The following is a 26,989-nucleotide window of genomic DNA, read 5'->3' as shown; positions in this document are numbered from 1 at the left end:
ATATTGGTTTATTTTGTTGGAGTTGTAATATCCTTCTTCATGTTTTACTCTGATTTTTGTTAAATTTTCCGCGGGGTCTAGAAGGGTGTTACAGTCTCGGGCAGCAAATAAAAGTGTTAAATTTTATGTATTTTTTATCTCTCGTCTAATGCGACTAATAGCTTTAGTCGGGTCGAGGAGAGAATTAGTAGAATTAATTAAGTTATTATTATTAAACAAATTAGATTCGATTATATTATTAATAAACAATTTAAATGATAAAAATTTATTTCTCGTCTAATGCGACTAATAGATTTAGTCGGTTCGAGGAGAAAATTAGATTAAATCACCAAAAGAAAACACACAATTAACAATTAAAATTTTACAAAATTTAATTAATTAAATTCATTTTTTTGATTTTTTTTGCGTAAGGGGGTGTATTTTTATTGAAGGGCAGCAATTTGAGGTGTGTGGATATTAGCTGGGTTAAGCCCACTAAGGTTTTTGATCCGTTAGATTGGCTGTAGCGAGGGTGTATGGGATGTGGTGTACGCTCAAGGCCATGGCCGTTTGATCTTAATCCAGATACAGTGGACGGCCTGCATGTGTTGGTATTGAGGCGCGTAGGATGGGATGGCACACTGGATCATGTCCAGTGATGCTGCCAAGTGTCCATGGGAGGACAAATGGCATCGATCTAACGGCGGGGGGAGTTTCAACCACAACAAACAAAAGAGAGCATGAACTCTCATTTGCCCAGATCCGTTCCTCTCTCTTCTTCGTTCTCTCCTCTTTCTTATGAACACACACCCAGAAAACCCAGAAAACCACCGTCGGCCACCATGATTTCCCAGCAAACCACCGTCAAACCCAGGTTTCCGGTTGATATTCAACCGGAACCTTCAAATATTCATCGTCCTAAACCCAGAAATCCCCACGAACACGAACCCTCACCCCAACTCGCTAGAACCCTAACCCCCAAAATTTCAGATTCACACAAAAACAAACATGAACATGCAATAGATCAAACCCCTAAGCTAAGTATTTGCGATGGTTACCTTAAGTTCTTGATTTGTGGAATGTGTTAGCCCCCCTCGCTCTAATCTCCTTCTTCTTTGTTGGTTTGCAGGTATTGAAGATGAAGAGCTTCGCGGCGGCCAAGGTTTCAGTGTCCAGCCGAAATTCCAAATCCCCCTCTCTGTTTTTTTATTTCTTTGATTTATAGTATTAGGGTTCGTTTTAACTTAGGAAAGATTAGATTTAAGTTTTAGGTTTTGATTGTATTGTCATTGATTCTGATTGTAATTGATTTGCGATTCTTAATAAAATTAGATTTGATTTTCGTTTATGTTTAGTTCAGATTTGATTTTGTTAATTGATTTGTTTATGATTTGATTGAGTTCGAAGATTGCATGAGATTTGATGCGTTTTTCTGGATCTGGGCTTTGGATCTCATGGCTAGGGTTTGCGTGTTGCAGCGGCGGCCATTGGGCGAAGAAGATGATGAATAGTGGCCGGGTCGGTTTGACCCGGTCCACTATCCCCTGGTCCATGTACGAAAAAACCGGCCCATTATCTCTGGCCCACACCCGTATTAGCTTGCTTTGGCTCAGAACAAAAATAACAACAAACAAAAAAAAAGTCAATAATTCTAATTAACTTATTTTATTAAACTAACCTCTTAATAATCCTATGACAATTAGATTTTTTTAAGTTAATAAAATAATTAATAATAATATTTAAACTAATCCTAATAGTAATAAACCAATAATTCTAAACTAAACCAAATAATATTTATTCAACACTATTAGTCCTAATACTAATTTTAATTGATATTTACACTTAAAATTACTAATAATCCTATAATTAGTAAATAATAATATCTATTTTGGTGACAAATAAAAAGATTATAAAATGATTAAATGATGAGGTAAACGGGCTTGAGACCAATTGGATCTCAAATTTGCTATCCACACCTCATTTTATTTTAAACCAATTTATACGGGAATTTTATAGGAGAGCGAGTTTAATAATAGGTATACTAAACCCTATGGCTCCTAATTTTTAACGCCCTTAATAAATTGACATATGCAAATGAAATCGGGTAAATTTTGGGGTATGACACCTAATAAAATGACGTTTAATCTCAATATGTTTAGCTTTGGAATGTAAGATAGGATTCTTAGATAAACAAATAGCAGAAGTATTATTACAGAAGATAGGGATGTTACTCTCATATATCTGATAATCTTCTAGCTGACTCTTCATCCAGAGCATCTGTGTACTACATCCAGCAGCAGCAACATATTCTGCTTCTGTTGTAGAGAGGGCAATTGTGGCTTGCTTCTTGCTGTACCAGGAGATCAGACGACTTCCAAGAAACTGACAGCTTCCAGAAGTACTTTTCCTTTCAACTCTATCTCCAGCGTAATCAGCATCACAAAATCCTACTAGGTTATAATCTTTAGATCTTCTGTAGACTAAACCAACATTAGTAGTACCTTTCAGATACCTCAGAATTCTCTTAACAGCAGTTAAGTGAGATTCTCTAGGATCTGATTGGAATCTTGCACACAAACAAACACTGAATAAAATATCAGGTCTAGAAGCAGTAAGATATAGAAGAGATCCAATCATACCTCTGTAGAGCTTCTGATCTACCTTCTTACTTACCTCATCCTTACCTAATACACACGTTGGATGCATAGGAGTCTTTGCTTCTTTGCTTTCTGAAAGATTAAACTTCTTCAGAAGTTCTTTCACATACTTGGTCTGATGAACATAAGTTCCTTCAGAAGTTTGATTGATCTGGATCCCAAGGAAATACATGAGTTCTCCCATCATGCTCATTTCAAACTCAGCCTGCATAGACTTAGCAAACTCCTTTCCAAGTGTAGCATTAGATGTTCCAAAGAAAATATCATCAACATAAATTTGGCAAATTAAAATATCCTTTTTAAAAGTTTTACAGAAGAGAGTTGTATCCACTTGTCCTCTAGTGAAACCATTATCCAAAAGGAAAGAACTTAATCTTTCATACCAAGCTCTGGGAGCTTGCTTCAGTCCATATAATGACTTCTTTAATTTGAAAACATGTTCTGGAGACTTAGAGTCTTCAAAAACAAAAGGTTGGTGGACATATACTTCCTCATCTATATAACCATTTAAGAAGGCACTCTTAATATCCATCTGATACAGAGTGATGCTATGTTGAGTGGAAAATGAAATTAGAAGACGAATAGATTCTAACCTGGCCACTGGTGCAAAGGTTTTTGTATAGTCAATGCCTTCTTGCTGACTATAGCCCTGAGCAACTAGTCTGGCTTTGTTTCTTACAACTTCTCCCTTTTCACTTAGCTTGTTTCTGAACACCCACTTAGTTCTAATGATGTTAAATCCTTTTGGTCTTGGAACAAGATCCTAAACATCATTCCTTATAAACTGATTAAGTTCTTCTTGCATGGCAATTATCGAGTCAGAATCCTCCAGAGCTTGATCAACAAAAGTTGGCTCAATTAGAGATACTAGACCAAATTGACATTCTGCATTGTTCTTAAGGAATGCTCTTGTTCTGATAGGATCATCCTTCTTTCCAATGATAACATCTTCTGGATGAGCAGAGTTGAGTCTAGGAGATCTTCTGATAGTTGGCTCTTCAGAAATTATGAGATTCTCTAATGAAGCAGCAACTTGATCTTCTGACACTTTGCTTCTGGGTTCTTCAGAGTCTGAATTAGAGATTTCTATATCTGCAAAATTCTCAAACTGCTTTGGATTTTCAAGACCAAGCTTATCATCAAATCCGATATTGATTGATTCTTCTACTACAAGAGTTTCAGTATTGTATACTCTGTGGCCTTTAGAGCGTTCAGAATATCCAAGTAGAAAACACTTCTGAGCTTTAGAATCAAACTTATGCAGATGATCTTTAGTGTTCAGAATATAACATACACATCCAAAAGGATGGAAATAAGAAATGTTGGGCTTTATGTTCTTCCAAAATTCATGAGGTGTCTTATTGAGAATAGGTCTTATAGAGATTCGATTCTGAATATAACACGTTGTGTTAATTGCTTCTGCCTAGAAATGCTTAGCCATATTGGTTTCATTGATCATGGTTCTGGCCATTTCTTGTAGAGTCCTATTCTTTTGCTCTACAACTCCATTTTGCTGTGGAGTTCTAGGGTAAGAGAAATCATGGGCAATACCATTTTCTTTGAAATAAATCTCAAAGAATCTGTTCTCAAATTCGCCACCATGATCACTTCTGACCTTTATGATTTTGCATTCCTTCTCAGATTGAATCTGAGTGCAGAAGTCAAAGAACACAGTATGAGACTCATCCTTGTATTTCAAGAACTTTACCCATGTCCATCTGCTATAGTCGTCTATGATAACTAATCCATATTTCTTCCGTCTGACAGATGCTGTTTTGACTGGGCCAAACAGATCAATGTGTAGAATTTCTAGCAACCTAGAGGAAGAGACAACATTCTTAGACTTGAATGTAGGTTTTGAAAACTTCCCTTTCTGACATGCTTCGCAAAGAGCATCTGATTTGTACTTCAGATTAGGGAGTCCTCTGACCAGATTAAGTTTGTTAATCTGAGAAATCTTTCTCAAACTAGCATGACCTAATCTTCTCTGCCAGACTCACTGCTCTTCACTAACAGCCATAAGACAAGTAACCTTCTGATTCTTAAGATCTTGAAGATCAATCTTGTAAATGTTGTTCTTTCTCTTGCCTGTACATAGGATTGAGCCATCCTTCTGACTAATAGCTTTACAAGACTTTTAATTAAAGATTATGTCATAACCATTGTCACTTAATTGACTTATGGACAATAGGTTATGAGCTAATCCATCTACTAAAAGTACATTAGTTATAGAGGGAGAGTTACCAATACAAATGCTTCCATAACCAATGATCTTGCCTTTTTGGTTCCCTCTAAACTTGACTTCACCAGCAGATTTAAGCTCCAGGTTTTGGAACACAGACCTTTTTCCTGTCATGTGTCGCGAGCACCCAGAGTCCAGGTACCATGACATGTTTTCCTTTGTCTTCTTGGCTGCCAAGGATATCTGCAACAGGTATAATCTTTTCCTTAGGTACCCACATTTTCTTGGGTCCTTTTGGGTTAGTTCTCCTCAAGTTCTGATTGAACTGAGGTTTAGCATGAAGATTAACAGGAGGTACAACATGATATTTCCTATTCTGAATAGCATGATATTTTCTAGTGTGTGCAACATGCTTCTTGGTGTATGTTAAATGAAAACTCTTAGAGATAGATGTGAGCTTTATATCATGAGAATGGCCAAACTTGAATTGATCATACAGAGGTTTGTATGCGATTTTCATCTCATCAACCGGTTCAAGTTTATATGGGGTTTCACACTCATAGCCTATGCCAATTCTCTTGTTTCCACTAACTGCATATACCATAGAGGCAAGTTGACTTCTACCAGTACCTCTAGACAAAAACTTCTTGAAACTCAAGTCATATTCCTTAAGAATATTGTTCACAATTGGAATAGACTTTTCTGAACTTGAAGATGACTCAACATCTTTAGATAGTTTTAAAACTTTTTCTTTAAGTTCAACATTTTCTATTTCAAGCTTCTTAATTTCAGATGCAAAGAGCTTTCTCAACTTTTTGTATTTGATACTAAGTTTAGCCTTGATTTCCAGAAGTTCAGTTAAGCTGGAAACTAGCTCATCTCTAGAAAGTTCAGAAAATACCTCTTCAAAGTCTGAGTCTGATGTAGATTCTGATTCATCATCAACAGTGGCCATCAACACTATGTTTGCCTGCTCATCTTCAGAGTCTGACTCTTGATCATAAGAATCTGAGTCATACCAAGTAGCCATTAAGCCTTTCTTCTTTTCAAACTTTTTCTTGGGCTTTTCCCTCTGAAGCTTTGGACACTCATTCTTGTAATGTCCTGGCTCCTTGCATTCATAGCATGTCACCTTCTTCTTGTCAGATCTTCTGTGTCCAGAAGATTCTCCTCTTTCAGGCCTTTTGGAACTTCTGAAGTTCTTGAACTTTCTTTGCTTACTCTTCCAAAGTTGATTTACTCTTCTGGAGATCATGGAAAGTTCATCTTCTTCTTCTTCTGATTCCGACTCTTCAGAATCTTCTTCTTCAGCCTGAAAAGCGTTAGTGCATTTTTTATTATTAGATTTTAATGCAATTGACTTACCTTTCTTCTGAGATTCATTTGCATCCAGCTCTATTTCATGACTAGTCAGGGCACTGATCAGCTTTTCTAGAGACACTTCATTCAAGTTCTTGGAAATCTTGAATGCAGTCACCATTGGGCCCCATCTTCTGGGCAAGCTTCTGATGATCTTCTTGACGTGATCTGCCTTGGTGTAGTCTTTATCTAGCACTCTTAATCCAACTGTCAGAGTTTGGAATCTTGAGAACATTGCTTTATTGTTTTCATCTTCCTCCATCTTGAAGGCTTCATACTTCTGGATTAATGCTAAGGCCTTTGTCTCCTTAACTTGAGCATTACCCTCATGAGTCATCTTTAAGGATTCAAAGATATCATGAGCAGTTTCTCTATTTGTTATCTTCTCATATTCAGCATGAGAGATAGCATTTAGCAATATTGTTCTGGACTTGTGATAATTCTTGAAGTCTTTCTTCTGAGCATCACTAATGGTTTGTCTTGACACCTTGACACCTTGAGCATTAACAGGATGTGTGTAACCATCCAGCACTAGATCCCATAAGTCACCATCTTGACAAAGAAAGTAACTTTCGAGTCTATCTTTCCAGTACTCAAAGTTTTCACCATCAAAAACTGGTGGTCTATTATAGCCATTTAAACTATTGCTTCCACTTTCATTGTTGTTTTGTTCAGGTGTAGGAGTAGATGTAGTTGTTTCAACCATATTGACTTTGTGTTTTCTCCCTAAATCTTTTATCTAACACGGTTAAGTGCTTGCACCTAGAACCGATGCTCTAATGCCAATTGAAGGATAGAAAAACACTTAAAAAGGGGGGGGGGGTTGAATAAGTGTGACTTTAAAAACTTGTAAGATAAAAACAATGAACACAATCATTTTTATCCTAGTTTGTTGTTAACGAAACTACTCCAGTCCACCCCCTTAGAGTGATTTACCTCAACCGAGGATTTAATCCACTAATCCAACTGATTACAATGGTTATCCACTTAGAAAACTTCTAAGTCTTCTAGAGTCTACTGATCATAACTTGATCACTCTAGGAAATCACCCCTTAGAAAACTTCTAAGTCTTCTAGAGTCTACTGATCATAACTTGATCACTCTAGGAACCTTTTACAAACAATGTAAAATAATGTTTACAAGAGTAAGATTGCTTCTTATAAAGCTATAATCACAACAATGATATTTCTCTTAAGTTCTAAGCTTAACACTCACTAAATATTACAAGAGTTTGTGAGGTTGAAGATGAAGTTTGTGAGATTTGATTTTGACAGCGTTTTGGTATTTTGCGCAAGTGTTCTCTATGCTGCTTCTGATCAGAACTTCTATATATAGGCGTTGAGAGAAGATGACCGTTGGGTTGCATTTAATGCTTTGCGTGAATAGTACAGATTTGCATTTAATGTTTCACACTTTTGTCAACTACCTCGAGCCATGCTTTTGCTGCTTTTACTGACTTCGCCTTTTGTAGCTTCTAACGTTCCTTTTGTCAGTCAGAGATTAGACTTAATAGCCTGTCATCTTGTACTTTCTTCTGAACTCAGATTTGTAGATAACAATGTTTGAATTTCAGAGTCAATAGCTTGGTGCGGAGCATCTTCTTGTCTTCTGAATTTGAAGAGCTTGAGCGTGATACCATTCAGAACTTCAGTGCTTCTGCTTCTGACATCATGTTCTTCTGATGCTTCATAGTTCATGTTATGATTCTACTTGACCATCTTCTGATGTCTTGCCAGAGCATGTTCTGATGTAGCCATCCAGAACCTTCTGAGTCAGTGCTTCTGAGCGCTGATTTTTGCATACTCTTTATGTATTTCCTGAAATAGAAAATGCAAAGGATTAGAGTACCACATTGTCTTATACAGAATTCATATATAATGTTATCATCAAAACATAGAATATTGATCAGAACAAATCTTGTTCTAACACAATGCGTGTTGGTCTAAGTGTCAAACATGCCTTGCATAGCTTTGCCCCAGCTAGTAGGGACTCTGGAGAGATTCGCCTTGTGAGGACATTCTGAGATATATATTATGGGTGGTTTTCGCCTAGTAATCATAAACTTAGTATGATGCCCCTGAATGATCGGGAAGTAGCTTCAGACCTACTTAGGTGTATGCCCCTGATTGTTTGGCATTCTTGAGAGATTCTTGGAATCTTGACCTGATTGCCCCATATCGATTGGACAAAACATGCCGTGCCCCTTGTAGGAGATGTTGCTTGAAGTGATTTTGTCTGTCGAGATAACTTTTGGTCATTAGTCGTACCCTGTGCAGATTCTTCCTGATGCTAACATTTGAAATTATGTAGCAGAATATGTTTAATAATGAATTCATGAGATGCAATGCATATGTCTTTCTAGAATTTTTTTTGAAAAACATTAGAACAGAGGATGTAAAAGCGTGATATTTGTAAGAACATGATATCAACTTAGCATTTATGGCAAACCTTAAGGAGTCAGGATACCTTTTTGGTGACAATATGCTTTCGAACTAACCATGCTTCAGTTAGGACTTTCAAGGGTTGTATCGTGGCTTGGTTCACGTTTTAAGAAACAAAGGATAATGGCTTAAAGTTTATTTGTACCCATCCCAATCTTCGTGATGTTCTTCAATCCTATGCTCAGTTAACTTTGCGTTTAAGTCTTAGCAGAGTCTTGGAGTCATAATACTGACATGTGATGATGGTTAAAGCACCAAAAGTTTATTTGGACAGGAAGTCATCTTTTTTTGTAATATTTTCTTTTGTCGAGGATTTGTAGTGACCTCTTCGTTGACTTTGTTATCCCTAACTTTTGCCTGAACAGTTTATTTTGAGATTACAGTCAGCGGGATGTTTCACTTTATGGTAAGTCTCCTTCATAGGTTTTGACTTAACAGTTTTTCTCTTTTTGATAGATGTTGACTGCCTGACTTAATGGGTACGGGTACCCATCATTACTTGTGTAAACAACAGCTAGTATAATTGAGTTAACTGAGTAACTACCCTGCCCCAGGTTATGATCAAGGTTTTAATCTGTACGAGAAAGAAAACTTCTACTTATTAGTCTCAAAGGGGTTGACGAGGGATTAACATCCTTATATCTCCACTGTTTAGAGATTGAAACAATGCATGTACATCGTCAGCATAGTCTGTTCAAAAGCATACTGTATGAGGTTGCGGTATCGTTTTCGTCATCCTCCCTCAAAAGGCTTACAGCTTAGCAGGAGTTGAGTATCACAAAACATAAATAAAGTAAAGACATAGTTTAAGATGAGTGATAGCGGAACGATTAATTCAAGACAAACATATACAATGCACTAATGATGATTATTAAGACAGATAATGTCTATCATAAGTCAAATGTTTAAACAAACAGAAAAGAAATTGCAAATGAAAGTAAAGCTAATGATCCAAAAGTCCATCCTTATAGACATTAATCAGTCTTGTCATGAATAGGCATGGGAGCGGTGATCACTATAGGAGTCTTAGGAGGGTTGAACTCAATTTCACCAGAATCGATCATATCTTGAATCTTATTCCTCAGCGTCCAACAACTATTTGTATCATGACCAGGGCTATCAGAATGGTACGCACACCTCGCATTAGGATTATATCGAGGAGAAGAAGTGTTGGGCTTCCCAGGAGGATCCCTCACAGTAATCAAGTCTGCCTTCAGCAGATGTTGCAATGCCTGAGCCAGTGACATATTAATCTGGGTGAATTGACGTTCAAGTGTATCTGGCCTGCGTCGTTGTTGTGGAACTGCCCCAACAGATAGGTTGCGCTCATTATGACTTTTCTGGTTGTACATATCATCAGCCATATGAGGCTTCTCAGGTGAGTTGAAATCGATGATCTTGTTGTCAATTAAGTCTTGAATCCTATGCTTCAATGGTCCACAATCTTGGGTATCATGATCAGGACTGTTGGAATGATAAGCGCATCTTGCATTGTACTTGTACCTAGGAGTAGGATTGGCAGGAACTGAATATGGAGGCAATAGGGTTGTCAAGTTCTGATTGAGCAGTTGTCGCAGAGCTTAAGACAACGACATGTGTAACGGAGTAAATGATCGCAAAGGTTTGGAATTCCAATTATCTTGACTACCTTGCTGCCCATGCTGATCCTTCTCCTTCTTGATCAGAGCCTTCAATTCTTCTTGCCCCTTGGCCAAGTTAAGGATCATCTCCTGGAACTGGTTGTTCTGAGCCTAAAGATTTCTGACAGATTGCTCGAGATCCATTTGTGCTGAAATAAACAGCGAGAGAGGATGAGAGACCTATGGCGGGAACCTGTTATGCAATGTTATGAATGCAAATGCAATGCTTTTAAGGATCTTTAAGAAATTTAGTTAGCAACATTAGAAAATGATTTGGTCGCATATTCGTTCGAAGAACTCTAATTCTTGGATGTTCTTCTATGGGAATCAAGCTCACTATATCCAGTGGGTTATAACCTATAATTCGAGATACTCGTACTTTTGAACTTGAAGGCACGTGGCTAGAGGAAAATAAATCCTCTTGCCCCTTGATAGGTATATACCTTTGAACTTTAAGACACATGGCCATAGGAAAATAAATCCTCTTGCCCTTTGATAGGGATTCAGTCCTTGATAATAGCACCTGAAATTGTACGCCCTAAATTCCTAAGATGCTTGAAAGGGTTAGTTAATATGCTTTGCAATAGTGTCATGATGTCATGCAGATGTCATGCATTAGACAAAACATAAGGTAATAAGGAGAGTAAGTCCTACAAATAAATCCTGCAAGGAAATCAAAGGGTTAGCAGCACACACACGCAAGTCACACAAGTGTCCTTAGGTTTAAAGGCTTGTATGGAGTCCATAGGTAAGTACCCTCCCCACTGAAGTTTAGCTGGTTCAACCTGTCCTAAAATAGTAACCGGGTTCTAGGGAGTCTCATATCACTGGTCTTTCTCGAAAGCATTATCTCAGTCAACACTCGGACAGTTGACCGAAAACATCTTGAAAGATTGATCTCAATGAGTGTAGCATCGAGTATCAACCAACTTCAGTCAGAAATCCAAAGCCAGCCATCTCGCTACTTCCTATTAGGCCAAAGTCAAGTTCAACTAGGGTTCTAAGGGAAAATTAGTGCTTAATGACACCACGCGACAGCCAAATGTCTCCTCGATCATGTTCAAGGGCCATCAGGACAAACCAAAGGGTCACACTAACGGTGGCCACCAGATCAACCATATCGATACATGTCGTACAGTCTCTTTGGTCTATTGCCACATACCTAAGGTACACTAGATCCGAATGTAGGATCTTTCACACAAGTAACACCCAAGCAGTACCCTTAAAAATAAAGCAAGCAAGTCAAACAATTATAAGTGATCCTAGCTCTAAGGTAACCCCTCTTTTTAAAATCCCCTCTTTTTAACTGACTTTTTAATAAATGTTGCGGATAGCAAGAGTCGCCACCGACTTTTATTTTATCCAATTAGGAAAGGCAAAAAGAACAGGAAAGACCTTTGAAAGATTTTGAGTTCGGGGGGTAGGTTACACAAAGGGAAGGTGTAAGCACCCTTTGTATCCATGGTTATCAATGGGCTCTTAATTTCTTAGCTCACTTTTTGTTTGTTTGTTTGAAAAGTGTCGTGTGTGATTAGAAAAGATTTTGAATAAGGACTTTAACTTGTAAATAAGTGTAGCCTTTTGGAAATCGTTTTGGAAAGAGAGTGTAAAAAGCATTTTGAATTTTGAATTGATTGTGAGCAAGAAGTTAGGCGCTACCTACCCTAAGTTCGTCTTTCTTATTCTTTAAGTCTTTCGTTTGAAGGGGCTATCCATACCAATTGTTAAGTAGGTAGTCCTTTCATTGGATGTATCGGGTCATCGAGGGTCATCGTTTGCCATAAGTCTATCCATACTGTCGCACGCTCGCGAAATGTATGATCAACAGAGTCGCCACTAACATATCTATCCTAAAAGGAAAGGAACACTATCAAACCTAAAATGAATAAGAACGAGGTCTTTCGACCAGAGGTAGGGTACGGGAGTCGGTTACGCAAGGGGAAGGTGCTAGCACCCCTCACGCCCATCGTACTCGATTGTATCCACCTATGCTTGTTGCTATCTAAAGGGTGTGTGCTATAAATCTAAAGCTTAATGCTCAGGGAATGCATGCAAAAGAAAGAAAAGGAAACACAGGGAAAAAAGATTATAAATAGTTGTGCTCGCTTAGGCCCCGCGACCTAATGCCTACGTATCCTTTTCAGGAATCAGAGCGCCGTAGTTCGGCTCTTTAGTTTTTGTTTGTTTGTGTTTTTTAGTGGACAGTTACATTCGCACTCCGCTGCTCGACCTCTGGAGTCTTAAGCTGGGAATGGAGCAGAAATAACGTGTCCGATTAAGGGAAAGAATGCCCTGAAGACAAGAGAGAGAGAGAAGAGAGAAATTTGTCGAGCGTCTCAAGTGTACCCCTTAAAAAAGGGACACTCGAATTACTCTTGTTGGTGTTTTTTTAAGATTGGGAACTTCCACTCAAGTGATCCCCTTAAACAAGAGGGACGAGAGTTTCCATTCCCTTTTTATTAGTCTGACCTTTATTAAGCATTATTTAAGATGTTTTCTTTGTATCTTTTAAGGGAAATTAAATCAAGTATTTGTTAAGTGTTTTAAAGTTTAAAAGGAAAAGAAATGGGAAACTAGTCTAATATGAATTAACTAGCCTAATGTTATCATGGTTTCTACCTAAGGTTAGGAATTAAAGAAACATGAAAATTAAAGTCACAATTAGAAACAAAAATGAAGAATGATACAATGGTACAAAATTACACACAAGCATGAAGTAACAAGTCAAAATATAGTGCAAAAAATACTACTATTTTTATTGATTTTTATGAGAGGAATTGGATTACAAATCAAGTAAAAAGACTAAAACAATTAGCCTAAAACTAACTATTTTTTATGAACATTTTTTATATGACAAAACTATATCAAAGTCTAGAAAGGATAGGAGGAAATTAGTATTTTAACACCTAAAAGAAATGGCAAAAAAATCTAATAGAATCTACATTCTAGTAATTAAAAAAAAAGAAACAGGGGTGTAAAGTGAATTATAGGTGGTGAATAGCAATTAGGCGCAGGGCCCAGCCCAGAGGGCGTTTTTGTTACATGTTTCCTTTCAGCCAAAAAAACCTGAGTGTGATGCTGGGCTTAAGGGGGTGTAATCTGAATTTATGGTGCAGGGAGTAATGGGCGCAAGGCCCAGCCAGAGTTGGCCCTAGGAGTTTTTTTTGTCACAGCATGCCAAAAATGGCGCAGCACTGGGCCTCAGGGGGTGTGAGAAGAAAATCGTGATAGGCCCAGGCTTGTTGTTACAGATTCATTTTATTATTTATTATTCAATTAATAACACTATAACAAATAAACAAAAAAATAAATAAATAAAAGATAAACAAAAATGGATTTGGGATTTAGGGTTACTTGTGACCATTAAGCTTTCTTCACACTCTCGAACTCGTCTCTCCTTTTGTTCTCTCACTAAGGCGAACGGCGCCGGAGAGCCTCCCTTCTTCTCCGATCAAACAAAATCAAGCACCACCGTGAAGCCTATCGGACCACCATAACGACCACCCCTATCGTCTCAACTTTTCATCTTTCTCTGATTAAACTCTCCTCACTCGATCTCATTCTTCCGGTTTCAATAATCAATCATAGCAAGCGCTTAATCAGAAAATGGCGACAATAGGACTCACCTGAGTTTGCGAACGGAGATTGACAATCGATAACATCAGAGAGGAGGTTCCGATAAGCACCTTGGCGAAATAAACGCGGAGTTCGGTGAAGTTCTTCAGGTAACTTCTTAAATTCTCTCTTTCTTTCTTGTTCAACTCTTCTTCTCCTCTTTATTTTCTTGCTTGATTTGCGAAATTCTGAATTGTCGAGAGAAGATTAAAGATGATGCGTAGAGAAGGTTCAGAGGTTGAGCTCCATTGATAAGAGCTACAAATGTTGAAGCTCTATCAATGATGGATTCACGAGCTTTTGAGTGAGGGTGAGTGACTAGGAAGAGAAGAAGTTGCAGAGAGTGAGAGTGAGAAGGTGAAGATGGAATGAAGGTGATGATTGGAGGTGGTGAAGAGTGAGCGTCCAAACTAAGGGTGGAGGTGTGGTTATGTTTATATAGATTGAGAGGGAGAGAATCATTAAGAGGAGAAGAGATGTGAGCCATTGGATTTTGATTTTCTGTTATGAATTGAAGGGTTAGGATTTGTTAGTTATGATTCTGTTTTTGATGTTGGAAGTTGGTTAGAGGTAGTTAATTGGTTGTTAAGTTAGTTAGGAATTCTATTGAGAATTGATTCACACAGGACACTAGTTTGATATTGATGCTGCCACTGTCACTTTCTTTAGCAATTGACTGAATCTTACACTTGAATTAAATGTGAATTGTGTCTGTTTGGATTCTGACTTGTATTACTATGGTGCTTGAAATATGTGGATGTATGAATTGTTGAAGTAGAATATGTGCAGGGCTGGAGAATGTATTGAGTGGCTGACTATAATGTGAACTTGTATTGATGCAGGACCGCTGGATTTCTAGAAGCTGTTTGCAGCATGTTCGTTGAATCCGGATGCGACTTTGTTTCGGTTAGGAGGATGAGTCTGGCCGCAGCTAATTCCGTGTCGGTTTTAAATTGCATCAAGCTGGTGTATGGCAGGGAGTTGGAACACGACGAGGCCTTGAATTGTGACAGCATTGCTTGGTGTATGGCAGGGAGCTATATGGAACCTGATATTTGAAGATATGAATGCTGCAGCTAGACTTTTAGGAATTAGGACAACCATTTATGTAGTCTTCTTTTTCCTTTTTTGTTGTTGTGATTTTCTACAAGAACCTCATAATTTCAAACTTAGATGTACTTTGAATACGCTTGGGATAACTTATGATTCAAGCAATCAATGGGGACTTTCTCTCTATTTGTAACTTGGATTCCTTTTGTGAATCTTTTTTCCTTTTGATTGAACTTGTAATACACCACTTGGATTGGATTAAATATCAAAATGTGACTAGCATTCTCCTTGAACTCTTAGCAAAAATCTATGATTTCCATCAAATTGTATCTTTTCTATTCAATGCCTTAACACACATAGCCATCTTCAAGATCTTATAAATGAGAGCAAGCAATTCACACCAATATAAGAAACACCTTTTGATCAATAGCTTGTAATAAATCCGTGCACTCACAAGTGAATCCATGCCTTAAAGAGGATTTGTAATGGAAGAATCGTTTCTAAAAGAAATGGACCAATGCCAAGTATGATAGAATTATTCATGGACCATCTCACAAAATGTACTTCCAAGAGATCTGGCCCAGTCACAATCCTTTGAGTAAATCTCAAACACCTTTTATTCTTTATGAGAAGATAAGTAAGCCCTTGTTCAAGATTTAAGTGAAATCTCAGCTTACTTCATGACCTTTGATCCCACAGTCCAATTATTAATGAATGCATGACTTTATTGATGACCTAAGATGCAGATGATTGTAAACCAAGGGGCCAGTTGAAAATAAAATTATATGGGCAAATTTTGGGGTGCAACACATACCATAAGAAGGGCAGGAAGTCTTTAGGATAGGACAAAATAGTCATTTGTAGGAAACCAGTAAGGATACCTTATCATTCAAAGGGACGATCATCATTTATCGAGGAAACATCGAGGGACAAGATCATTTTATTCGTAGGCAACTCGAAGGGACTATGATCTTTTTATGATGATTTTTATTCGTAGGCAGCAGGCTAAGGTATCCATACGCTCGAAGGGACTTGACTACTATAATTGAAAGGCAGTAATAAGAGGAATTACCTTAAAGGTGTGTGGGTGCAACAATCACGTGATTATATTCATATATTTATCTTGTATTAGGAAAACTAAATTTATTAAATCATTGTCACTCCTACTTTACTAACCACGTAGTTAATATAAAATAAAGGCAGAAATTTTAAGTTCCTACGCTATTACAAGGCTTCGGGATTAAGGGATACATAGCTGTAGCGGGGAAAATCTGAGATCGAAGCCATTAGATTGACTCGACTCAATATTTCAGTGAAAGTCGCCACTGCGCTTTATTGTTTCCAAAGGAAAAAGGAAAAGAACGAATAAAACCCAAAGTTTGACAAGAAAGAGATCTTAGGTACGGGTGTTGGTTATACAAGGGGAAGGTTTTTAGCACCCCTCATATCTGTGGTACTCCACAGGAACCTTTTTGAAAATCTGTGTCGTGTGTGCTAAAAAGGATTTGTTTTATTTTTAAAATAAGCTCGGCAAAGCATTAAGCCTTGTGCCTACATACCTCCTCGGTGCAATGGAGAAGTCAGAGCTAATGTAGTTCCTCTTAAAGGGAAAACATTTTTAAAAAAACGAATAAACACTTTATTATCGTCGGAGAGAAAAACTCAGCCACTGATCTTGAGCATGAGAACAAACGAGTTCTTTGCATCGCAAATGAAAGAAGGGCTCCAACTCGGAATGAAATCAACGAGTATGCCACTAGCTCTCTCACGCGGAAAAGATCTCATTATATCAATCAATTTCAAAATCGTGGGGTATCGCCACTCGTTACAACAATTAGTCATGTCTAAGCTTTTGAAAAAAAGGGCACTAAGGGCAAAAGATATTTTAAGAAAAAAGGTTTTAAAAAGGTTTTACAAACATAAGAAGGTTTTTGGAAAAAGGGAGAAGATTTTGAAAATCTAAGAAGGGGAGGAGATGAAGAGGCTATCCTAATGTGTAAAATAAAAGCTAAGGAAAAGAACGGTCTAACCGAAAAAAGAAGCCAACACTTGACATTAAGAGTCAAGGTAGATTTCCCATCCTTTGAAATACTAACACTAAACCGGAGCATTACCACTTGGGGATCCAGATGAACTTATTGTCTTTAGCACCATTTTGCATTAAGCATATTAAAATTCTGACGAAAATCGGTCAGAGTAACGGCTCTCAAGCATTAAGCATATTAAAGTCAATTGTTAGATGTTAAAGATAACCATCTTGAAACTTGTCAAGTATGTTATCAAAGTTAGTAACAAAGATCGATGGTGAGTGAAGGATGTTCTCGGATTTAAATTCAATGGACATTTAACAGAAGCTTGATAAAATCATAGCGACTACACGATAAACCTCCATAAGTCTTAAATCAACCGCATACAATTCTCTTCCATGTTTGATCTTTTTTGATTCGGGACACGAAGTATTGCGCTATGTTAAGTAGATCGCCAAGTGATTTATGTAGAAATCACCATACAACGAGGCCGGTCAAAACTTTATGTGCTAATGCATGCGAGAGAAGCGATATGTAGATCACTCTCCGAAAGCAATACCGCATGAAAAGAAAATAGGTAACGATCTTGTCTTTACCAAGAATCCATAAGAATTCTCAAGGTATTAAGACTTTCATCGATCAAAAGAAAAAGAAATAAAAGATGGAACCACATTCAAAAGCTCCTTTCATCCATAATTTCAATCACTTAATATTGAGGATTCGGATTTTCATCCTATCGACGCCCTAAGTCCATTGATATTAGAGAGAAATTAGGCCTCTAATTTGTGATTCAAAGAAAATATCAAAAGAATGGAGTAGAAGAAGAGTTAGAACCAAAAACAAGTCAAAAATAGAAAAAAAAAAAAGCATTCTGCCTCACTGGAAATCAATTTCCCTCTGTAGGAAATCGATTTCCTGCCTGCAGAATTCAAATCTGGCGCAAAAAACAGAGTGGAAATCGATTTCCCTATGTAGAAAATCGATTTCCTGCGCACAGTTTTCAAAAAAACAGCATTATGAAGCACAAAACTTGATTTAGGCAAACATACAAACACCTTATGATCACATATATATTTGAACACGAAATTTCCATCAATTCACCATCAAATAGGACCAATGTAGCATCAAAGATGCATTGAACACAAGCAAAAAAGATCTACATCTTAGAGTTTAGAATTTTACCACTTCTTGAATAAAATCTTGGAGTAGCTTCAAGAACAAGCACCAAATGAGTAGATCCTTCAAAATTGGTGATGAACAAACAAAGAAAAAAGTGAAATGTAGGAGGTTTAGTTCAAAACTAGCAAGATTCAAGGTGAATCTCACTAATTCTTATGAAAATGGACTTTGGGTGAGGGTTTTGGAAAGGATGAGAAATGAATTTGCAAGAACTTTTTTGGCTCTCCGAGCTTGTGAAATGAGGGAGGCAAGGCCTCTATTTATAGAATTGGAGCAAGAGTAGTGGTAATTTGGTCATTTTGCATTTGGTAATTAATTTGTGCTTAATTGGTGTTTAAATGGTAAAATGGGGTTAAAATGGGGTTAATGAAGGGAATTATTTTTGATGAGGTGGAAAATTGGTAAAATGACAAAAATGATCAAAGAAAATAGGTGCCAAAATGATGTCATGCTTCCCTCTTTATTTTTTTGAATTTTCGCCCCAGGAAATTGATTTCCCATATGGGTAAATTGATTTCCACCTTCAAATTTTCAAAAATTGTTTTCTTGCACTGTTTTGATTTTTGCCCGATCTTTTACCTGTAAAAATATAAACAAAAGAGACAAAATACATATTTTTGGATTTTGGTTAGTATCAAACAAATAAAAAGCTAGAAATGCTTGATGATTCCTGTGGACCTCCGTTTTCGGCCATACCTCTCGCGGAGAGATACGTGAATTGACTCTTTTTATTGTTTCTGCTTTTGCATTTTTGAAAATTCAGAGAGTCGCCACCGACCTTTTATTTTATCCAATTAAGGAAAGGTTTATAAAAGAAACAGAAAAAAGACCTTTAAGAAATTCTGGGTAAGGGGGTAGGTTATACAAAGGGAAGGTGTTAGCACCCTTTGTATCCATGGTTATCCATGGGCTCTTTAGTTTGCTTAGCTCACTTTTTTTCCGATCACTTTTCAATTGCTTTAAAATGCTCATATGTGGTTTCAAATACCTTTGTAAATTGAATTTGTAATGATCCTTGTGCGGATGTATACAAAGTGTTTTTTATCTTTCAAAAGATGTCTTTTTGAAAAAAAGAACGTTAACTTCGTAATGATCCTTGTTTGGATATATACAAAGTATTGTCTTTTTGGAAAGTTTTATTTTGAAAAACAACAGTGTATGAGAATTTTGTTTGTTTTGATTTGAGCAAGCAAATTAGGAGGTCTACCCTGAGTTGTAAGGTCTTTATCCTATTTCCTTTAAAAATCTATCCTTTCACCGGATACAAACAAAAGGTTCGATTTTGTACTCGAAACAGTAGAATTTTGACTTTGATTTTGAAAAGACAGAGAAGGGATTACCTTAGGAGGTGCAAGTATGATTGTGTTTGAATTCAGATATTTTATCTTTTGGAGTTAGTGATCTAACGGTTCAATTTTATCTTTGACATACACGCAGTTTATATGTGCTGGAATTTAAAATGCGGAAATGTAAAATGCGGAAAGTAAATCTATGCTATTACATCGATTTGCAGGAAATGTAAACTACGCCTATTTACATAGATTTGACAACCTATACATTTATATAGGAATTTAAATAGCAAGAAAATAAATAAATGTTTTTGGATTTTTTATGATTTATTTTAATTATGATTAATGCATGATTAATTTAATTAAAATGAGGAAAAGGTGGAAATAAAATTTAAACCTAAAAATTAAGTTCAAAATATGTTCAAAATGTTTGCTAATTAATTTTAAAACAAAACTAATTTTTTTTGAATTTTTGAAATTGATTTGAAATTTATTAAGTTAATTAACACATAATTATGCAAATAATTACACAAATAATTAAAACTTAAAGAGAAAATTATTCAAAATATGTACAAAATTAGCTTATAATATATAAACAATATTTAATATGAAGAACAAATTTTTTATGATTTTTTGATTGGTTAAAATAATTAAAAAGCACATATATAAATATAAACTAATTAATTATGCAAAATATTGAAATTATGAAGAAAAATAAAATATTTTTATGTTAGAAAATAAAATATTATTTTAGAAACTTAAAAATATTTTTTGTGTATTTTTTGGATTTTTGAAACTATTTTTAATTAATTTTGCAAGATGTGGTGGGTTATAGAGTCTATAGCATGGACAGGCAAGGCTAGAGCGTTGGATGAGGAGATTAATGAAATCAGATGGTGGAAGGCCTGAAGGCGTGTGACACGTGATATACCTGCAGCACACTGGATTAGAAACATTAAATTTAAAAAAAGCGCGCGCGTGTGAACCAATGGGGTGAGGACACGTCTTCGTCTTCAACCTCCAGACACCACTTTTAACAGCGCTTTTAGGCAAAAGCGCTGTAATTGATGAACCCTAAATCTGAAAAAATAGCGAACAGGGGTAAACGTGCATAGAAATTAGGCGCGATAGGTCCATTCAATTCGTCTTGTTCCACTGAATTCAACCATGCCCTTAATTTGTTCTAATTTTGGCTCTAACTAAAAACCCTAAATTTGAACTAGAAAACCCTAAAATGGTAGATTCGTGTATAAGCATCCAAAACTCAATTAAACTTCCAGAAATGATCTACACATCAAACTAAGTTCAAATATATGTCTACATCTTGCTAAGCATGCGTGGATTACGAGATACAAGTTGATTCTAGTTCGAACCAATCGTGACCTGTAGTACTTGGTTCAGTGAGTTTCAAGACTTGGAAATGATTGGAATATGTTCAGTGATGCTTGAGGAAGATGTTTGAATGCTTAGTTTGTATTGAAAATGACTTAAACTTAAAATTCGAATTTCAAGTTTCTTTGAAAAAATTAAGTGATTACAAGTGTGTTACAAGCAGAAGTTTGGCTCTAATTTCGTGCTCTTTCATTTGTGAAGTGTTATAGCCTTTATATAGGCTATGTTGTGCTTAGAATTGAAGCCAAGAAGCCTTTAGTTGCCTTTGTTGATTTCTTGATTTTTTTATATTAAAACCTTTGAATTGTTGACCAAGTCTTGCTTCTCTTCAATGCTCTTGCCTTGTACCTCAATCTTCTGCAGAAAATTGAAGATTCTTGGATGACTCATGCTTAGAAACTATGCTATCCATTATCCTTCCATTTTCTTTTTTCATTTAATCTTAAAATAAGATAAAATTAAGCCAAAAATGGATAAAAATGGTGTGGGCTTTGTCTTGGTCGTGGGAGGCCCATAATATCATGGCAAACATGTTTGAACCATGAAAACTTGGCCTCATTTGGAAAAAATACATTTTTGAGCAATGTTGGTTTTATGCATTTTCCCAAAATTTAGCCAACTTCAACAAGGTGTAAATCCCTCATTTTTTGTCATATGAAGGAGATCTTGCACTTTTTGGAAACCTCAAAGAGTCCTCTAACCAATGTCTTTGGTCTCATGTCAAAATGATTTTTGATGCTCCTTGTGTGTCCTTTTGAAAAAAGTGTCTTTTTGTTGACTTTGAAAATGACCTGTAATGTCTTTGTTCATATTTTTCAAATGGTGAATGTAATGACCATGGGAACAATTGAATTTGAAAGATAATTGAATTTACTTCAAAATGAGCTTTGGTTTGAATTTTTTGGATGAAGGATGAGAGAGTTATGGCCAGTCAAAGTTCAGTTGACTTTTTAGGAGAAAACCCTAATTTTGAATCTTAGGGTTTTGTTGATTTTTGATCTTTCCTTGATGAATTATGATCATCCAATGATCAAATGATGAATCTTTTGACAAAATATGGATGTTGACAAAAAATTTCATTTTTGACTGTCTGTTGACTTTTTTGGTCAAACGGGTCGTCTGTTGACTGTTTGAGCTGCTGACGGTGCGTCTGAGTGAATTGAAGTCTGAAAATTTGTGTGATGGTACTTTGAGATATATGGATGTCCATGAAATCCATTTGAGGTCTCAAAAACTTGTTTCTCCTGTAAAAACAAGAAAACCCTAGTCAGGGACTGTTTGTGTAGGAGACAGTTAAGCGTACCTGATTTTTGTGCAGTGTTGAGTCTCTGCTAATCATATGATATTCAGAAGACTTCTAGGACAAAAATCTTGGAATTTTTGAATTGTAAAAGATTGATTTGATTGATGGTACAAAACACTGAGAATTGTACTGCCAGCAGTTTGACTGTCAACTGACTGTTCAGGTATTAATGTAGCAGTTAGAGTGAAAAATCAACTCTCAAAGTTAATTTTTTTTTTGTTGTTTTTTTTTGTTTTATGTGAAAAATTAAAGTTTATTTACATGACTTGTTAAAAACACAGACATAATAAATAACTAATATTTACTGTACGCGAGCAAAATTACCGATAATAACCCTGAAAATCATTTAATGCACAGAAAAATGAATATTTGACTGGCAGAAAACACACAAAATATTATCTGAATGATTAAGCAACATTATGACAAATAGTACAACATTTAATACTGACAGTATAAATATTACATACTATATTGAACAATACGACGAATAAACGGTACATTTAAGAAATAAGAAATACGGCAAATTTTAAGAATGACGATTAATAACCCATGCTACAAATAATAACATGTAGATGATTGGGAGTGCAAGCATCCCAGGTCCACAGTGTTCCGGGCTATGTAGACAGAAAAAAGACATGATCACCGTAGCAATGGTGATGACCATAAGAAAACACGTTTCCCACCACTTCGCCATTTTGTCGGGGAAGAAGAAAGGATGGATATGAAGTAGAAATTTGAGAGATGAGTTAGAATTTGATGTGAGATTTTTATGGAAAAATGAGAGGTATTTATAGAATGGAAAGAAGGATAGAGACGTTGGGGAATGAAGTGATTCCGTACAAAAGGAAAATTTGAGTGGAAGTAAGATTTGAAAGAAAGTGTATGATAGTGTTGGGAAAAAGAGAGATGTATAGAATAAAGTTAGGATTTGATTTTTTGAAAAAGAGATTTGAAAAGATTTTGAAAATAATGGAATATAGTACAAAAATTAATGGGAAACAAAAGATAATAATAATCTACTTGTTACCAGTACAGTTTGAGTTTCCTGATTCCGCGCCTGCAAAAGATTTAACTCTGTACCAATTGTGTCAGTACTATTTATCTGTAAATAAATAAATAGCATGTGTGAAGTAATAAACAGTATTTGGCGTTTGCGTAAGAATAAATTCAACTGCAATCCAAAATACTGTATAAGAAAAATTCTAAAAACTAAGTATTTCACATGTCAGGATATTTATTGAAATAAAAATCCATGATTATATGAGACTCTTAATTTTTAGATTGGAGTTTTCTTGAAAAAAGATGCGGGCAAATTTTGGGGTATAACAGTTGCCCCTATTCAATCTTCTTAAACCTGAAGAGATTGTCTGAAATCTGAAGGTAGAAGATGATTGAATATTTAGATGCCCTGAAAATTTGCACTTACCTTGATCAGAAGAGATGTTGGAAGTTGCATTTGAATGTCGTCTGCGAAATGTTGTTGGCAGATTGAAACATTACCTGAGATGGGCTTTCAGATGCCACTCGACAATTGTATTTGATGGTTCGTTCATCAGAATGAATCCATTGATTATATCTTGATGAAGGATTTGAAAGTCCTTGTGTTGACTGTTTCGGAACCGTCCAAGGTTACCGCTTTAAGTCTAGGAGGATGATCGTTACGGAACTTGTCCAAAGTTTTTCCGCTTTAGATTTTGAAAGTTGATCATTGTGGAACCGTCTGAGGTATCAGCTTTAGATCTTCGATGGTAGATCGTTCTGGAACCGTCTGAGGTATCAGCTTTAGATCTTCGATGTTAGATCGTTCTGGAACCGTCTGAGGTATCAGCTTTAGATCTTCGATGTTAGATCGTTCTGGAACCGTCTGAGGTATCGATTTAGATCTGTGATGTTAGATCGTTCTGGAACCGTCTGAGGTATCGACTTTAGATCTTCGATGTTTGTTTTTGAGTTGATAAGTGATCAGAATGAATCTTCGGCTTGATTATATCTGAGAGAACCGTTCATGGAATTCAGGTGAACACTGCATGTGATTGAGAACATCTTTGTTGAAGATATCCGTCTGCCTAAAAAAATCAAGTTAGTGATATGCAATGTTTATGATGCATGTAATGTGAGCTAAAGGAGAAATATGCATGTTATGTTGTGTATGAATATGTGTATGAATATGCGCATGATGCATGATGTATGATGTATGATATATGAAGTATGATATATGATGTATGATGTATGATGTATGATGTATGATGTATGATGTCAAGCTTCTATTTGGGAAAATAAATTTCCGCCAGTCATCTGGATATGACTATATTGTGATTGTTGATGATCTTTTGTCTTGTTTGAGTACCCTCGGCTGGGGAACTTCTTTGAGAACCATGGTACTCTGTTGAAGGATCTTTGACTACCGCTTGGGAATGAAAGGTAGTTGGAAGTTCTGATTTTGATGCCCTTTTAAGTGGGAATGAGGAAGATGCATAATCCTCCGATGCACTATCTGACCAAGTCCGGGTGTGGAGATCACACCTTCTGAGGATAGTAATCTGGAACAACCCGGATGGGGGATAAGACTTCTTTTGGAGAGAAAATCTTATTGAGGAATTTGCTGAGAAATGTGTTTCTCTTGGGGATTTTTCTTCTGATGGGATGATGTCCAGATAATTGGGACATTACCTGAATGCTATTCCTGTTTTTCCTGGTAAACATCAATCATATTCAAATGCACATGTTCATTCAGAATTATCATTGGGACGTTTACGTATTCAAAACAGAAAAAAGTGAAAATAGTGATTTTGAGCCTAAACTGCATTGATTTTTTTTGAAAAAGAGCCATGATAGGCTGATTAGCACAGGGAGACAACAATCCTAGAAGTAGGAAATTGTCATAAAGCTTTGGAAAATATTTATAAAGATAAATAGCTATGTGAAAACAATCCAGTCAAGTTTCAATTCTGCTATGGCCAATCTGTCTTCGAGCATCTCATCCCTCACTTGTTGGAAGAAAGTGATTGGACTGATCGGTGTCTTTGATGTGTTGAATCTTGACGGTGAGTAGGCAGCTGAACGGAACACAGTTGTACGCTTTATTCCCTAACTTTTGCCTAGGTTGCCTTTTCAGGTTTTCAGCCTACCGGGATAGTGTTTGTTTAGTCTCTAATTTTTGCCTGGATCGCCCTTTCGGGTTTTCAATCCACCGAGATGCTTATTTTTTGCCTAAGTTGCCCTTTCAGGTTTTCAACTTAGCGAGCTGTTTTTTTTTTAAGCGAAGTATTTTTTGACTATGTCAGCATTCACAGGGTGTGGGAAATCCTCGCCATCCATGGTGGTAAGCAACATGGCGCCGCCGGAGAATATTTTCTTGATTATGAATGGTCCCTCGTAGGTGGGAGTCCATTTGCCTCTGGGATCACCTTGTGGTAAGATGATGCGTTTGACAACCAAGCCACCAGTTTGGTATGCTTGACTTTTGACTTTTTTGTTGAAGGCTTTGATCATACGCTTTTGGTATAGCTGACCATGACAAATAGCTGCGATCCTCTTCTCATCAATCAAGTTTATCTGGTCCAACCGTGTTTGAATCCAATCGTCTTCGTCTAGATTGGCTTCTTTCATAATCCTTAGGGAAGGAATCTGAATTTCAATTGGAAGAACTGCCTCAATACCATAGACTAAGGAGAATGGAGTTGCCCCTGTTGAAGTACACGCATATGTGCGATAACCATGAAGAGCAAAAGGTAACATCTCATGCCAGTCTTTGTAGGTTACTGTCATTTTTTGTATGATTTTCTTGATGTTCTTGTTGGCAGCTTCCACCGCGCCGTTCATCTTTGGTCAATATGGAGAGGAATTATGATGCTTGATCTTGAACTGTGTGCAAAGTTCAGTAATCATTCTGTTGTTTAAATTTGTGCCATTGTCCGTGATAATGCGTTCAGGGATGCCATACCGACAAATGAGATTGTATTTGATGAACCGGGCCACCACATTCTTGGTGACAGAAGCAAATGAAGCTGCTTCTACCCACTTTGTGAAGTAGTCAATAGTGACCAGGATAAAGCGATGTCCGTTGGAGGCAGTAGGTTTGATTTCTCCAATCATATTAATACCCCACATTGTAAAAGGCCAAGGAGCCGTCAGGACGCTTAATGGAACTGGAGGTACATGTACTTTGTCAGCATATATCTGGCATTTGTGACAGGTTCGGGAGTGATGATGGCAGTCTGTTTCCATGGTAGACCAGTAATAACCTGCTCTTGGGATCTTTTTAGCCATTGTATGTCCACTTGAATGAGTACCGAAGGCACCATCGTGTATGTCTCCCATGATCTGTTCTGCTTCCTTCTTGTTTACACAACGAAGTAAAGTCGAGTCATGGTTGCGTTTGTATAGGGTTCCATTACTTAGAAAGAATTTGGCTGCAAATCTCCTTAGAAATTTTCTGTCGTTAATGGATGCCCCTTCAGGGTACTCCTGAGCTTCGAGATATCTTTTTACTTCATGGAACCATGGTTTTTCTTCTGTTCCTTCGGTATCGATCTCATTGCAATAGGATGGTTCATCTTGTCTGTAAATGGTGATCATCGGCGCCTCGTTGTCCCACCTGACTTTGAACATGGACGACATGGTAGCTAAGGCATCAGCTAGTTGATTTTCCTCGCGTGGGATGTGTTCGAAAGTGATTTCTTTGAAATAAGGAATCAAACTTAGCACATATTCTTTGTAAGGAATTAGATTCAGGTGCTTCGTGTCCCATTCCCCTTTGACTTGGTAGATTACCAAGGCCGAGTCTCCGTAGACTTCCAGGAACTTGATTCTTAGATTAATTGCAGCTTTAAGACCCAGAATACATGTTTCGTATTCGGCTATATTGTTAGTGCAG

Source organism: Vicia villosa, linkage group LG3 (assembly GCF_029867415.1).
Source record: "Vicia villosa cultivar HV-30 ecotype Madison, WI linkage group LG3, Vvil1.0, whole genome shotgun sequence".
Classification (NCBI taxonomy): domain Eukaryota; kingdom Viridiplantae; phylum Streptophyta; class Magnoliopsida; order Fabales; family Fabaceae; genus Vicia; species Vicia villosa.
The sequence above is the reverse complement of the archived record's forward strand: the minus strand, read 5'-3'. Positions refer to the sequence as shown.